We start from the raw sequence: 15,443 nt of genomic DNA, 5'->3' as shown, positions 1-15,443 counted from the left end.
CTTCCCTTTCCTCCTGGGTTCCAGAGGAAGCGCACATTTAAGCAAGTGGTGGGGAGCTGGGGGAAGGTATTCAAACAACCCCTCCAGCTTTAGCTCAGCAAGGAAATTCTGTACATGCCATCACTGTTAATCACTATCAGAACTGCTAATACACAGGTCCAGGAGCATGTAGCTCTCTGTGGTCATTTTAGGAGTGTGAAATCTGTGTCTGACTGGCTGGTCTGTACTTTCGCCTTATAGGTTTGAACTGTTCAGAGGCCAGAACTGATTGTAAAATGCCATAAATGGAATGAGATCTTGAATTAAGCTACACAGTGTCCTTCAGGTAAAGAACTGGTTCTTCAGGTATGACTGCTGCAATGGCAATTTTAAAGTGCTATACTAACTGCTGTGGATGGTGTTTTTTTGGTGAGCAAATTATATGGTGCTATAGAAACTTTTTCTCTGCCCAGGGGCTGCTCTATGGCTGTGTTCAGTTCGAACTTCTCTCATTATTTTTGTGATCAAATTATTATATTTCTAAACAACAAAAAATTTTGGACCCCAAATCTAAAGCTCATACATATCCGTTTGAAACAAAGCATTAAAAAAACCTCCTCCTGTGCTGTAGGAGACTCAGATTTTCCAAGTAATGTGTCAAAGTCTGTTTCCAAAGTCAGGCTGGTATGACTGGTTAGCGATGCACTTTTGAGATTTGAAGTCTGATTTCTTACTTCTACCTTCCAGCCTTTGGTTTTAATCTTCTGTAGAGATGGGCTGAACAGAATAGCTGACCTGTAATTGGGAGAGATTGCCACAATCACCTCTGTGAGAGTTACTCCTGTTCTTGGCATTATTGTAGTTATCATTTTCAGCTATAGTGCCTTTGTAAGACAAAAATAACCACGTTCCACTTACCCTTTCAGTATTATTAAACTGTTTCAGTGTTAACAACCTCTTTTTTTTTTTTCTTTTCCCTGTTAATCCTGGGATTTGATATAGCATAACAGAAGTTGTACACAGTAGTTTGCAGCCTATTCAGATCTTGTTATATTGCCCGCTTTTCATACCACAGTTTTCTTATACCTCTAACTACTCCTGGAGAGGTGACCCTTCCTGTCCACTTATTTCCTAATTCTTATGAACTGGGGAGGCAAACTGGTGTGATCAGACTTCATGTGAACGTTAAATAGAAGTTGTGCTAAGTAACAGATTAGGACTCTAGAAATCTGATTTCAGATATTATCTTTAGCAAATATTTCTAGTGTGATCACACTTACTCCGTTGATCAGTCTGGGTGCGATCTGCATCCTACCAAGTTTAGTAAATACATTTATTTGGATTCCAGTGAACTTAGGTTCCTCATCCACTAAGCGTAGCCAACTGCTTTCTTGTTTCTCATGTTTCTCTGTAGAGCAGACAATGCACAATGTACATTTAGGTGCCCAGGAAAAATGCATGGCTCTGGTGGCATATGAGTATTGCTACTAATGATGAAAGAAAACAGCCTTTTCAAGGTTATCCAAAAATTCAGAAAGCATTTGTGATGCCCTGAGAATTGATACAAAATCTGATCAGTCTTGGAGAATAAATCACCACAGAAAGCATGGAGTACAAGATCTCTCACCAAAATTCCCCATGGAACTGATTTTCTGGAAGCAGACTTTAGTATTAGTAACAGGACCTGCATGCTGGAAGGAGGCTTGCTATAATACATGCATCTGAAAAATAGCAGGGACAGCAGAAAGAGCAATTAATTCATCGGGGCTTACAGAGAAGGACTAAAGAGTCTTCTTTCAGCACGGCAGAAGATTGGATCACTCTTCAGATGCACAAGTATAACTGTCAAGCATATGAACCTCATTTAGAAAGTAAGTTTTAATGCTAGTATTTTACATTAGATAACCTATAATAAACAAAAAGACCAACTCCATTAAGACTTTAAAATAGGAATGAATGGGATGACTAAATTCTTGAGAGTTGCTGCCACCTTGGAGCTACTTTTGTACTGCAAACTTCACATAGGTAACATGTAAGAGCATTTGACTGTTTCATAAAGCTAAGTATAATTGCTAGTGCTGTATCAGAAAAAAAAAGCTGTCTCTTGAGAAACTATGTGTAGTAGTTTGTGAAAGTATCAGATTTATCCTAGAATTCTCCGGGTCCATAAATTGCTTTTGTTACTTGTAGCTCAAGATAAAGTGGTAAAGAAGCAATCAGTAATTTGTCATTTAGCCATGTCATTTCATGGGATCAAGCCAATGTCCCACATAAAAGGAAAAAAAATTAAAACTCAAATATGAAAGTGCTGTTATTACCTAGCATTAACTGGTGAACTTGGCTTTCACAGTTTGTGTTAACATGGGCCAGAACAACTGTAATAGCTGTAGGGAGAAGGAAAAAGTCTTCTGCTATAGCATTCACTTTCAAATTATTTTTAGGGAGAAGAAAGTGGAAGGCAGTGCACAATACAGTTCCTGCTAAGGGAGGGGGAGGGCTTGGAAAAGGTGGTGACAGAGACTGAGAGCAACACAGCATGAGATAAACTTGAAGTGTAGTTTTATAAACTGTGTATTTCTCCTGTTCCTTCAGTTAATCTATAATACTCTCTCTTGGAAAAAAAAAAAAAAAAATCTGGTTTTGCCATTTGTGTAGTTCTCTTTATTCAAACCATTTCTTTTCTACAGCTCTCGCTTTTCATCTTTCATCAATGGCAATAAAGAGGCAGCACTCCTTTGCAAACTTTTATACAATCCTTTGGACAATGAACTCTCCATGCAGAGGCAGGTACAAATCCACAGCAATTGTTACAAATGGATATTTATAGTTTGTTCAGTAATGATGATGTGATAGTTCTAGCAATGGACTATTAAGATGATAGTGTTAGTCATGGCAGGTGGTGATCTGTAAGTTTTGCAACAACAAGTAAGCCCTAAAATCTTCAAATCATATACAGCTTTATCATACTCTCCTTTATATTAGCTATTAATTTATCAGTCACTCTTCTTTTTGCTTTTTCCTACTTTCTGAGATGAGATAAGCAAAAATCTTTGATGCTTCCATTTGCTTGCTCTGTGACTGGATCAAACAAACCAAAACCCACAGGGCTTTGAAACAGGAGCATGGAAAGTCAAAGATCACAGTCAGACAGTTAAGTGGTCTGGTTTTGACATTTGAGAGTACAGAAGCATTAGGGAGAAGTAGCAATGGCATTTTTAACACAGTGCTGCAAAAAACTGCAATCTTCTTATTTGGCTTATGGCTATGCAATATTTCTTTTGAACCCCTCACTCTTTCACCTGTTCTGCTGCCTGCTCGATTATGGCCTCTGTTCTCACAGGTACAGCCTCTGGATTGGCAGTAACCTGAATACAACTCTTGCTTTAGCTGCTATTCAAGTACATCATCTTGCAATTAATTGGGATCTTTATGTTACATTATTTGTTTATTTGAGAGTGCTTTGACTCTTTTTTTTTTTTTTTTTTAGAGGAGGTCACTTGACCTTTTATGTACCATATCTTAATCTGCTAAAGTCCTATACAACAATAAGAAAAATACTCCTTTAACTTAGATGTAGCATTCTTTCATCCTCTTTCTTTAAAAATCAATTAACTGTTTGGTACGATTGCTTAGCTTTCTGTGGCGCTAGTCTGCATATCACCAAGGGGTTTTTTTAACTTTTGGCATTCAGTAAAGCTAGTAAAGTATCACAAACTACCTTAGAACACTTCTTCTAAATTGTATTAATGTATGAGTACACATGTATGTTAAAATTGTGAGGTCTCTGAACATTTCTGCTCAGTTAGATGAAAAATGTTATTGTTTTACTAAATGCCATTATAAGATACTGTCTTGCAGCTAATTTCTTGTTATCATGAAGTAGTAATCGGTGCCAAGTAGGTTTGTTTGCCTCGAAAGGATCCATAGTCTAAGGAGACTCTTGAGTGGCAGTCTAGATATAAGACGTTATTTGAATCATGCACAGTTCATAGTTGTATCGATTTTTATAGTACTTTCCTGAGGTTCTATTCAAGTTTTAGGGTTTCTCTATAAAAGCACATGCAAGAAAAATGTTCCTGCTGCCAGCTTGTATGCCTGAAAGCTTTTTTGGTCTTACCTTTGTCAGTTTCTTTAATAACAGATATTGACTCCCTTCACAAACTTGTCTCCCAGAGAGAAGAAAAATATCACCTGCTGCAAAGAAAATATCAGTTATTATGTAATGATTAAAACAAATCAGTGTAAGAGAAGACATAAGGCAACCAGATGAAAATTCTGTGGAGTAGCAGGCTATAAAAGCTACAATTTCCTAGCTGTTCTGAAAGTGGATTTTGTTTTTCATAGTGGAATTGAGTTTTAAGGAGAAACTGTAAGTGGCAAATGTATTGAATCTTAAACAGACTTCAGATATTTTTCTACCAAATAAATACTATCTTAAACAGTCCCCAGCTGAGGAATCTCCCTTCTTTCAGAGGCACCAGGCACTGAAGCAAGGTGAGCTCCACATTGACAGCTTCTTGGCGATTGTGAAAAGGCAAGCGAAGGTACTGTGTCCTGTTCACTGCAGCTGAGCCTTTGTTATCATGGGTACATGAGAAATGCAAAATACAGCAAGAAATCTTTTGAGACAGTGGTTTAAAAAACGCACAGGTAGGGCCACTTTTCAGTAAGTCAGAAAAAGAAGACAGAGCAGTAGCGGATGTCATCTTATCTTTACTGCAGAGCTCTGAATCCGGTTTCTTCTGTACTCTGGGCTCTCCCATTAAAGCGACGCTGCCACTCGTCATTTGTGCTACTCAAGAAAAAAAAATCTAACAGGTTATGTGTGTGTGACCATGCTAAGATCAGGATTAGCTCTCCAGAGGCAGATTAGTGCATCAGGCAAAAATAATACTTTTAAAGGTGGAAGGCTTTAAGGTTTTCAGCCATACATATTTATGAACTGTCTCTTCAACCTGAGGTTACCTTTTTCCCGAAGAAAAAAAAATCTTACCAAAAAAGCTGCATGGTGAAATTAAACTGCATGTTTTCAGCTTCTAAGATTATATTTCACCTTGTGTATGAAATAAGTTTTATTGGAAAAATTCACAAGTGATCTTTTTCAAATAACGTCACTGTTTTTTTATTATTAAAAATGTTTGCTCTAAGTATAAAGCATAGAGGGTATGGCAGATGCACTCGACCCCCCCAGCCTAACCAGTGGCGCTTTGGTTCAGGCTCCAGAGGAGGGAAGGGCCTGAGCTGCAGCCAGGCCAAGAACTCCTTCCAGGAGACCCACAGGTAAGCAGAATGGACACTGAACACCAGTAACTTGCGGGTGCAGAGAGTCTCATGCATACACTTCCTACTGTATGCAATTTGACTACAAGTGAACCACTTTATTCTATAAATACAACAGCCTGGATGAGTCCGCTTTGAGTCTATGATTTCCTATGCTTGAGCTGAACTTCTGCACAGGTACCCAGCTTGAGCCAGCCCTTCTGCTACTCTACTCCATTAAATTTTCATTTTTTTTCCCAAGAATTTTGCTTCCTGAGCATATGCTCTGCATACGGTTATTCAGGCCTCTCCTGAAAGTTTGCAGCTGGAGCTTTAAACATAGACACCAGAGCAAACGGCTATCAGGGAGGGAAGCTGCCTGAAAGTTTACTTTGTGAATGGGTACAGGCTCCTGGAGAGAAGGTAAGCAGTGTTTGGCTGGGCATATTTCCCCCCATGCAGTAAATAACAGCGAACTCACCACCAAACTCTTTTAAGTCGCACTTCTCTTGAAGAAATATAAACATTGTTCTGCAGTGAGCAGAACCCTAAATTACAGAAGGGTGAGTGTCTCTTGTTTCTTGCAGCTCACATGCTCATCTCCCCAGAAATACCTCTGCAATCAGCACAGAGCCGAAGGCTTTAGGATCTGAAATCGTTTTCACGGTGTCTGACCAGCTGACGAGCATCCAGAGAGGTCAGGTTTCCAACTCGGAGCTTCTCTGCCTTGCAAACAGAGATAAGGATATGAAAATCCAGGTTACTTGCTCACAAGCTGTTGGACATCCGGCTCCCCAGGCAGCCAGAGCTGTGCAGCCCCACCAAGTGTCACAGGGTGATGGACTCAGGCTTCCCTTTTCACAGAAAGTTCTGTGTGTTCCACTGCTTTCTGGCTTAGCATCACCGATTTTTGAAACATTTGCTGTCCCAAGTAGCATGGCAGGGGAAATGGAGGGAATAACGTGTTTCTCAATAGCCTGTGTTTGAATAGTTTTGTCAAATCAGTATATTCTAAAGAACAGTTTTTACTAGGAACTTTTTGGCAGGCTGTTTTACGCTCTTTTTTCTCGTTTGCAGCTGTAAACTAAAAAAACCTTAACCAAGTGGAATTCCTGTCATACAGTGTCTTCCAACTCCAACTTGAGCTGCTCCCAAGGCTGTTTAGAATGAAAAGGTCTCCAAGTGCTTTTACGGGAAACCGATTTTCTGGCAGACTGACAGAGCTGGGAAACACCAGTGAGGTAGGAGATAATTACACCACAAAGGCATTTTCTTAACTGAAGAAGAGCCATTTCATAGCAGTGTCTGTTAAGCAGCCAAACCATAGTCACTACTCTCTCCTTTAACTAGTAGTGTATTTTGTGACAATATTTTCACAGAGATCCCATACACCTGTAACACCACTCAGGAAGCTGCAGCAGTAAATAAATTTTATGATCATATTCCAGAATAGAAATGCAAACATCAAGAACTTTGGACTAGAAAAATTAGATTGCTACTCAGCTATCAATGCTTTCATTTAGCAAAGTTTGAAATGAATATATTATTATTGTATATTGTTATTATTATCCAAAGGGATTTAACATGTTCAAAATTACAGTTTTAAAGAAGTAATGATAGCTCTTTCTGCTTATATATTGTGAAAAGCTTAATGATGCCTTTTACTTCAGTCTCTTCTGCTGTCTGCCCCCGTCTCTGCTCTCAACAGTTACAAAGGCAGAGATTTTTTGCTTCCCTTGGTGGAACACTAACTGTCAATAGCAATTTTGAGAGGAACAAGCTATTATACAAAGGTCGGGGAATTTTGTAAGGATCGTAATTGCCTAAAGGCTTAATTAACCTTTACAAAATAGCGCTTGCTGGATTACACAGCATACGATTAAATGACCGTTAACATCCAGAGCAATTAATGAAACTATCAACCTCAAAGTACCGAAAATTAGGGAGACACAAGTAATGTGTTGAATTTGAAAAATATATGCTTTATTAACTGGAATTGTGACATAATCTATATAAAAAAAATACAGGTGTGTATCTTTACATAGAGGAAAACATCACCAAATACTGTTAAAGATGACAGATTATTGAGGTTGGAAAGAGCACAATTATGGTTCTCTGTATTCTTAATTTAGTCCCTTCTTCGTACATAAGCATGGAAGGGTGCTCCCTGAATGATTCCAGACTTCATTTCCTGTACACTATTGAAATTCTCTCTGAAGGTAGAGCTGTTAACTATCTCGTGCTTCCCCTGCTCTGCAGCACTCATCACTACAGTATCAAAGTAACATGAAAAAGTAACTTAGGCAATATTATTTTATAGGTATAGACTTATGCTCAGATGAAGTCCAGAGACAGTAACAGAATACTGTAAATTTTATCCAGTAATAATTTGGTATGTACCTTGCCATGTTTTTTTGAACAACTTAATAGTTTTAAATATGAATATTTAAAGATGTACATCTCTTTGCTCACAACCTCATGGAAAGTTTAAGTAAGTACCAGGCATGAAGATGTTGACTTTAGGTGGTGAGGTGTCTTGGTGCAACTGAGCAACTGTGCCTATTAGGAGCAAAGGGCATAAACATATTTTCATGCTGAGAGTATGTTTGTAAGAAAAAATAATCTCACCTTGTTAATTTTTATTCAGTTATGGTGATGTGAGTAGGAGGCTTTTCTATTTCTTCATTTTTCTTCTTTGTTTGTTTCAGTCCTTCCTTCACGGAGCAAAGATGATGGCACCAGAGGCGATGGAAAAGGCACCACAGCATGTCGGCTGCACGACTTGGAAGCTGAGATTATGAAACCAGTGAAGGAAACCAGAGTGGGCACTCAAGAAAGCTGGCAGTGAGGCAGTAAGCACAGTACTGTGAACCTGATGAACAATGATAATTAGAGTTGTGGATTGCATTATGATAATGTAAAACACAGTGCAGCACCATTTGTACACTTTACACCCTTGAAAGGAACTATGTCAAATGCTAAAAGAATGTCGTAGGACACTGCACATGAGGAACTAAGTCTGTGCTTCCTCTGCCGTGCACTAGAGTCTCACATGCCAAGACACAACTAAATACCCTGACAGTACTGCCAAAACCCACATATGGATTATGAACTATTGTGAAAGAATTGTCAGCTGTTCCATCAAATGCTTATTATTTAAATAATATTTAAATATGTATCAGAAAATTAATAATATTTAATTAAACCTAATACGTAGTAATTTATGTAATTTATTTATTATTGCATAGTTATTTAATGTATGTGATTTTTAATCATGTAATGATAATCTGTTAGCATCTATATAATTATATATTTATTATCACTTAAGAGAAGTAGTTTATATATAATTTTATAATTGACATAACAATATGTCTATATATATTTATAAATGTAATTTATATATCTATATTTGTATATAAGTAATAGATATGGAATATATATATAAAAGATATAAGTATATATAATTTATTATGTAATAAATACAATATGTAAGCAAACATAACATTAAAAAGCATTATAAAAAGTTACAACTATGAATTATGACTATTATAAGTAGGATATTTAAACAGCATGAATTTGCGATGCATTTAAATTGAAACCATATGAATATGTAATGTATTTGAATGTATCTTAATATATTATAAATCCATGACTATTGAAATTATGTAAATATTAATGTATAGAAGTTAATTATGCAATGATGCAAATAAAGTCAAAGTAAAATGATGTAAGGATTCCATTAAAGGTGTTGTGTGTATTGAACTGATATTTACATGCAAGTAGTCTTGCAATCATACTCACTCCTCTTCCTCTCTCTTTCTCTTGCTCTCACTGTCTTGCTCCTTCCTCTTTCTCGCTCTTTCTCTCTTCCTCTCTCTCGCTCTTCCTCTCTCTCGTTCTCTTACTCTTTCTCTCTCTTGCTCTCTCTCTCTCTCTTCCTCTGTCAATTAATCATTGACATTTCCAGTTCCTGCACCAAAGTTGTAATTAGGTTCAGTACTTACATATGCGTTGATTAGTCCAAACGATAGCATGGTGGAGTTTGATTCTGGCTCATTGTATTGCCACGTTGCTGTGTACATTGCTGGTGCGTAATGCAGTGTGTGTCATCTGGTGCATACCTGCAGACAGCGTGACTTCTAAAGCAATCATTACCTGGAATAGAGGAGCCACACAGAATTATTTGCATTAACTTTTTGAGAAGGACAGTGGTATCTTTTATAAGGTATCATCTCATTTATTAGAGGAAACTGAGGTGGGGGCACTTCACAAAACATGTCGACACACGTAAAATGATGATGGGAGAAAAAAGAAATCCAGTAAGATCATAAGCTACTGCATCCTGTGGCATCTGTAAGACATGGAAGCCAAATCCTGCATTTTTTTCAAGTTCAACGTTTAAATTAAACCTATCTCTGAGTATGAATAATGAGACAGACATGTTTGCAGAAATGAAGTATAAAGTTCAACTTTGGTGGATGATTGGTCTTTATGCACCATTTAAGCATTTATTTCAGAACAACAATTCGTGGGCAATCCTGGTCTTTTTCTGACCGGATAAATGTGACCCCATCATAAAACACAGCACGCACTACAGCTGGTGCTGCTAATGTAGGCACAAGCCTACGGGGGTTCCTATTTCCATGCCTGATTAAATGCATCTTATTGGTATAATGCCTTCAATTTTAAAATGACCAGATAATTGTGTAATTGTGGTATTTGTATTCCCTGTGATGAATCATACAGTATAATTTCTAACAAACAGTTCCCTGAAAATAAAACTGCCTGAAGGCCTTCATGATAACTCTGATGTAACTGGGGCTCACTGTCCAACCCGAGAGCAGCTCAACATCTGAAGATTTACTGACAAATCAGGCAACACATACCATGTCCAGTAGACTTTTCATTCTGAGAAGTACGTCAATCATGCTCCTCCGCAGAAGAACAAGATCCCCTGAGGTGTTTTCACAGGCCAGACAGGTTCTTCAGATTTCTCTTTACAGCAAGCTCCTTGGAAGGTAGATCAGGAGCACGAGCTGCATCGCTGCTGCATTCCGTCCTGGCAAGCAGTGCTGTCGCTTTTGAAAGGTGAGTCCACAATCAACAGATCAGTTGGACTCTTGTGAAACCAGTATACTCAAAGCATTTCAAGCAAGCCAGTGATTCTTAGAATGCTCTTAAATCTTTCTGTTTCACTAAAAAAAATGGGCCACCTGATAAACGTACACATGGCAGAAGTAATCACAGTCAAATTGCTAGAAATGTCTGTCAGAGCTAACGACAAAACGAAAAGCTGCTAACTAAAAAGCATCTAGATGCTACCACATAAATGTATCCGTGCATTTGGGAGAAATGGCTGGATTTCTACAAATTGAATGTTTGTATGTTGCTTTATACAGACTCTCCAGAGATGAACAAAGCACAAGTACTTACGGGCAGCTGAAAGTAATCTTCATTTCTTCTGTTTTGCCTGTATGGAATTTGGCGTGTTTTTCAAGTGTAACTAAGTCCACTGCAAGACTGCCTGCCTCTGGGCTACTAGTTCTTCTAAAACAAAAGAAAAAAAGCTGTAAGAAAAAATGAACATTCAGGCCAGCAAAAAAATTTATCATGACATAGGGCAGCTACTAAAACTATAGTTATATTAAAACATTATCACCTCCAAACACAGATATTAAAAGTTTTTTTCTACTATATTTCTTGATAAAATAGAATTTTTTTTTTAAAAAAGCTTACCATTTTAAAACTAGTACACATCTGAGAAAAACAAAACTGCTATTGTCCTTCCTTTCCTTTGCTGTTCTCAGTGGAGGAATCCAGACCACCTCCTGGAGTTGCTGCCACTGATCTTTTTTCAGATGATGTCCTTGTCCTGGAGTCCCTACAAGGCCACATACAGATGTAGACATTACTTTCTGTGCCCAAAGATGCCACAAAGCAGCACACACGGTACATGCAACAATGTGTGGTTTGCCAAGTAAAACGCTCTAACCTCAAAACTGTTATCTAGACCAGGCTTGAAATGTAATAAAACAAAGCGCTGGAAATTAAGCCACGGTATACAACAAAAATCACTGATGAAGTATAGATCTAAAGGCATTACCAATGTCACAGGCCTGGGTAAGACTCACGATTTATTATTTTTTTTTTTTAATTTACTCTTTGGGTAGTCAAAAACGTTCTCCTTATACAAAGTTTATATTTATTCATGGTCAATCTATATCCATTCAATTCTGTACCAGTATTTTAAACAAAATAATCTTGATATTTTCTAAACTGATGTAATAGTAAGATATTCTTGTAGCTGCTCACCTTACATTTGGCTAATCTAAACAAGCCTAGAAAAGCTTCCAGATCTTTTCCGCTTTTCAACACATACACTGTCCTTTCCATAAACAGAAAACCAATAAAGGTGACTGATTGCAGTAGCTATTCCTGATCTTCTTTCACATCCACGTGATGAACTACAGAAGTTCTTGTTAACAGTGCCCGAGGACATGACTTTCTAAAGAACATCTTGTGATATTAGGATCATATTCAGTTAATTTAAGTTAATATTACTTTTGTTATACCACTTGAAAGGCATTTTGTTCTCTGTTTATAAACAGGCACAGCCTCGACTTCTGTTTTATAGCATCAGTTGAAAAATTCCCACGCACAGAGGATTTGCCCAAATCACTAATAAATATTTTAATCAGTATTGCACCCCAAATATTTCCTTTTAAGATCCCCTACTGTGCTTCTGCCTTTGAGTTTTGAACAAGAATTGTAAGCAGACAAAGTCAAACAATAGACGGACCTCAAAGTTTACATTGCAGAGATTTACCTCAAAAGGAAAGCTTGGTGATTTCAAAATAGACACATTGAGAAGACCTATTAAAATGCTATAATGCTATATAATAATCTATAAATACTAAAAGCCACTGGATGATCTTCGTGTCATCTTGTGTTTATACAGCAGCAAACGTACTGCATTTCTGCTCAGATAAACTCTTCGGCACAAGTGGTGTCCGTTTGCTGCACACTTACACAATTTTTAGCCCCAGAAAAGCAATGATCTTTGACTGGATACAAACACCACACTATATACAAATTATCCATTAAGAATGTAGGGAGTCTTCCTTTGGCAACAAACAACTACCCTGACCATTGCTACACTTAAAGATCATCACCATATTTGAACAAATAAAAAAAAATAAATTAATATCATCTTACCCACAAACAACTAATGATGACTTTTTGTGTTGGAATTTTCATTAGTGATCATCCTCTAAATTATTGTGCGAATCTACCTCAGTGATACTGTTAAACACCATTGACCTGCACTGAATAATTTCACGTCTCCGGAATTGAGCGGTTAGTCTAGAATTCTCATAGAACACTTGTCTGTATTTATGAGTATCTAAGTTTCTAACCTATAATAATTTCTATTTATTACACTTTCAAAATTGATGTTTCTTAATATTTTTAAGGAAAAATGACTAAAACTTCAAAAGGAAATAATGCTGCTACAAGACAATAATTCGTAGACTGCAAGACAAAGACGCCAAAAAATTCCGTAACTTTAGGTTTCTACATTACTGTATGATATTAGACACTACCACTGCCTGAAGTTTTAATAAGGTGTAGGCAGCCTGGAAGACAAAGGAAAACAATCCCTAAAAGCTAAAGAAACAGAATTGCAAATGTGGGCTTGCTCTGTATTTTTCATTTTTTCAAAGACTGAAATAGAGTGTCTAAAATTAAAATACCAATCCGAGCTGTCAACAATGACAACAAACATAGGTAAGACTATTTCTCATGTAAGAATATCTAATTCCTACTTCTCTCTGGGGTTTGGATGCAAAACTGAGCAACAGAATTTGTACTGTGTATTAAAACATCACCTCTGAATGCACAGGGATTTCAAGATTTTTTTCCACTAGATTTTTAAAAGCTTATGGTTTTAAAAACTAGCACATATATGGAAAAAACAACAGTTTGAGATTATTTATTTTGCCAAGTTTAATGTATCACATAAAAGCAATAGAAACAGATACTACAGTATTTCATAAAGTCAGAAAGGGACACAGTGAAACACCTGAAAATTTAATGTCGCTATATATAGGCACTCCTATAATACTGCCATCAGCTACTACTTGAGACAACAGAAATCAATCCAAAAACTTTTACCTTAAAATAAGTATCAATTCATACCAAAAACAAACTGAATACATATGGCAATCCTGCACACTACTTGAACTAAGCTGTTCAAACGGTATTAAAAAAAAATCATCAACATTCTCAAATTTAATAGAGAAAATCCTTAAATAAACCCTGAGTTTATATGGTATTGTAATTAATAACATGTTTATGCTTTCAATCAAGCATCATCTTTTTTCTTTAAAGCATACACAAAAGAAAACACATGAGGGAAAAATGATCACAAGCTGAAATGCTCAGAAAAGTGTAGAAAACTGAAGGGAAAAAAGAAGGGAAAAAGCCTCACCTGAAGATTACAGGATGGAATGAAATGTAGAAGAAGTAGAAGAATGGCAAGGTTTTTTCCTTGATACTGATGTTTCTGACAGTCCTTAACGTGATTTCTTACATCAATTGGAACCACTAACAAGAGTAACTATTTCCAAACTTTGTTTTGCAGTTTTCATTGCTGGAGTTCCTTACCTGTTCTTTTCAGTTCCGCTCAAGGGGCAGATAATGTACAGGGTATGCAGGAAAACGGCTCTTTGCTTCTTGTTGTGGGCTTCCCATCTGGTACAGTATGTTTGCAGATACAATCAGAGAGCATTTTCTAGGGGAGGAAAAAAAAAAAAAGCTTGGTCAAATTTCTATTAGGAAGGGTTCAGCATGTTATTACGATCAGTCTAGAAAAGCTCAGACCGTCACTCCTAGTCTTACCCAGAGATGTATCTTGGAGATCCAGGTTCCTCTTATCCCCGTATCCACTGAGCTACTGGCGATTTTGAATTAATGTCACAATGGAATTGCCAAAGGGCTTTTGCATTCTTAAATATTTTACCCTTCAGTGCTTCCATTATCAACAATTCTAGCAAAGAAAGGTGAGAACTATAGGTGGTCTTGCAAAGTATTTTCAGAGTAAGACAACAGTGACACGTATTTCAGACACACTTATTGATAGATTTGAGAATGAAAAAGTATTAGAGAGGCAGAAGATTGCAACAAGGTGACAATCCATTTATTTGAACTGAGTATGCAACTGGCCTGTTGAAAGTTTATCCGAGTTCTGAGTGTGTTTAGAATTAAAGGAAATCTGACCTAAACACTTACCGTATTCTTATGATTACTATCATCAGCAAAAAGAAGCTGAAATATAAAAATTACCCAAAGATTAGAGGATCAACACAGCATTTAGTAAACACCATAAGAACATGAGCCTAGCAATGCCTACTCATTCTCAACCAGTGTCGAACCAAACCCTCCATCTGAAGCGATCTGATGCTCAGCATTCACATCTGTGGTAATTTCTACATCTGGTCTCCCCAGTGCTTTTTTAACCACCTTCCAGTTTTTCGGGAAGTGACAGGTATAGTCAGATAACAGAATGAGAAAATCCAGTAACTTTCTACCAACAGCTGCCAATTTTTTCAAAACTAAAAATAACAGCAGGACCCACCGCAGAAAGTGAGAACGGAAAGCAGCAGAAATTCCCCACCTCTGGCCCCTTAACACCCTCTATTACCAGAGCAGATAAAGGACTGCATAACATATGTCATTTGAAAGCCCCTTGCATAAAAGGAACAACATAATTGCTCAGGTTGCTTTTGCACTGAAGAGCGCCTACTAGTCTTCCATAAAGTTTAGGCTAGACCTGATGAATAAAAAGGTTTCCAGTCAGTCTTCACGATGTTACTGTGGCAGTTGTACATCCCCCTGAGATCTGAAGCCTTCAACAGGGCAGTTGATGGCTCTTTTAGCACCTTTTGTGCCCCACTGTACCTGTCACCTGTCCCAACATACATATCTAGGGTGGGCCAAAGTGCTGACACTCACATCCTCCCCCACCCCAGGGCAGGGTGACTTCACCTACCTACAGCTGGGGGGCAGGAGAGGTGGGACCCTTGGTCAATTGATAGGGTCCTCAACAAAGGAGGTGCCCAGAGAAGCTGAGAAGCTTCTGGACCATGTCATAATGCCCACAGCCAGATCTGACCAGGCTGTAAAACAGGGTCCCCGCCAAAGACCCC

At 37.6% G+C, this 15,443-nt stretch overlaps 2 long non-coding RNA genes across 13 annotated transcripts in view; one reads left to right on the top strand and one right to left on the bottom strand.

The window, feature by feature from the left end:
• The window catches only part of LOC139828442 (uncharacterized), a 68,238-nt gene extending 59,716 nt beyond the window's left edge, over window positions 1-8,522 (top strand). For 6 of the 12 annotated variants that reach the window (XR_011740028.1, XR_011740027.1, XR_011740023.1 and 3 more), the window contains 3 exons: window positions 241-5,935; window positions 6,316-6,479; window positions 7,947-8,522. This is a non-coding gene — a long non-coding RNA (uncharacterized lncRNA). The remainder of the gene's footprint in view (window positions 1-240; window positions 5,936-6,315; window positions 6,480-7,946) is intronic. The other 6 variants (XR_011740033.1, XR_011740030.1, XR_011740032.1 and 3 more) reach the window with 6 other exon arrangements.
• The window catches only part of LOC139828443 (uncharacterized), a 42,101-nt gene continuing 33,917 nt past the window's right edge, over window positions 7,260-15,443 (bottom strand). The window contains exons 2-7 of the long non-coding RNA XR_011740034.1: window positions 13,903-14,029; window positions 10,975-11,119; window positions 10,672-10,785; window positions 10,125-10,316; window positions 9,243-9,393; window positions 7,260-8,110 (exon numbers count right to left, since the gene is read on the bottom strand). This is a non-coding gene — a long non-coding RNA (uncharacterized lncRNA). The remainder of the gene's footprint in view (window positions 8,111-9,242; window positions 9,394-10,124; window positions 10,317-10,671; window positions 10,786-10,974; window positions 11,120-13,902; window positions 14,030-15,443) is intronic.

The sequence above is a fragment of the Patagioenas fasciata genome, chromosome 7 (genome assembly GCF_037038585.1).
Source record: "Patagioenas fasciata isolate bPatFas1 chromosome 7, bPatFas1.hap1, whole genome shotgun sequence".
NCBI classification, from domain to species: Eukaryota; Metazoa; Chordata; class Aves; order Columbiformes; family Columbidae; genus Patagioenas; species Patagioenas fasciata.
This window is presented reverse-complemented; position numbering and strand designations above follow the sequence as displayed.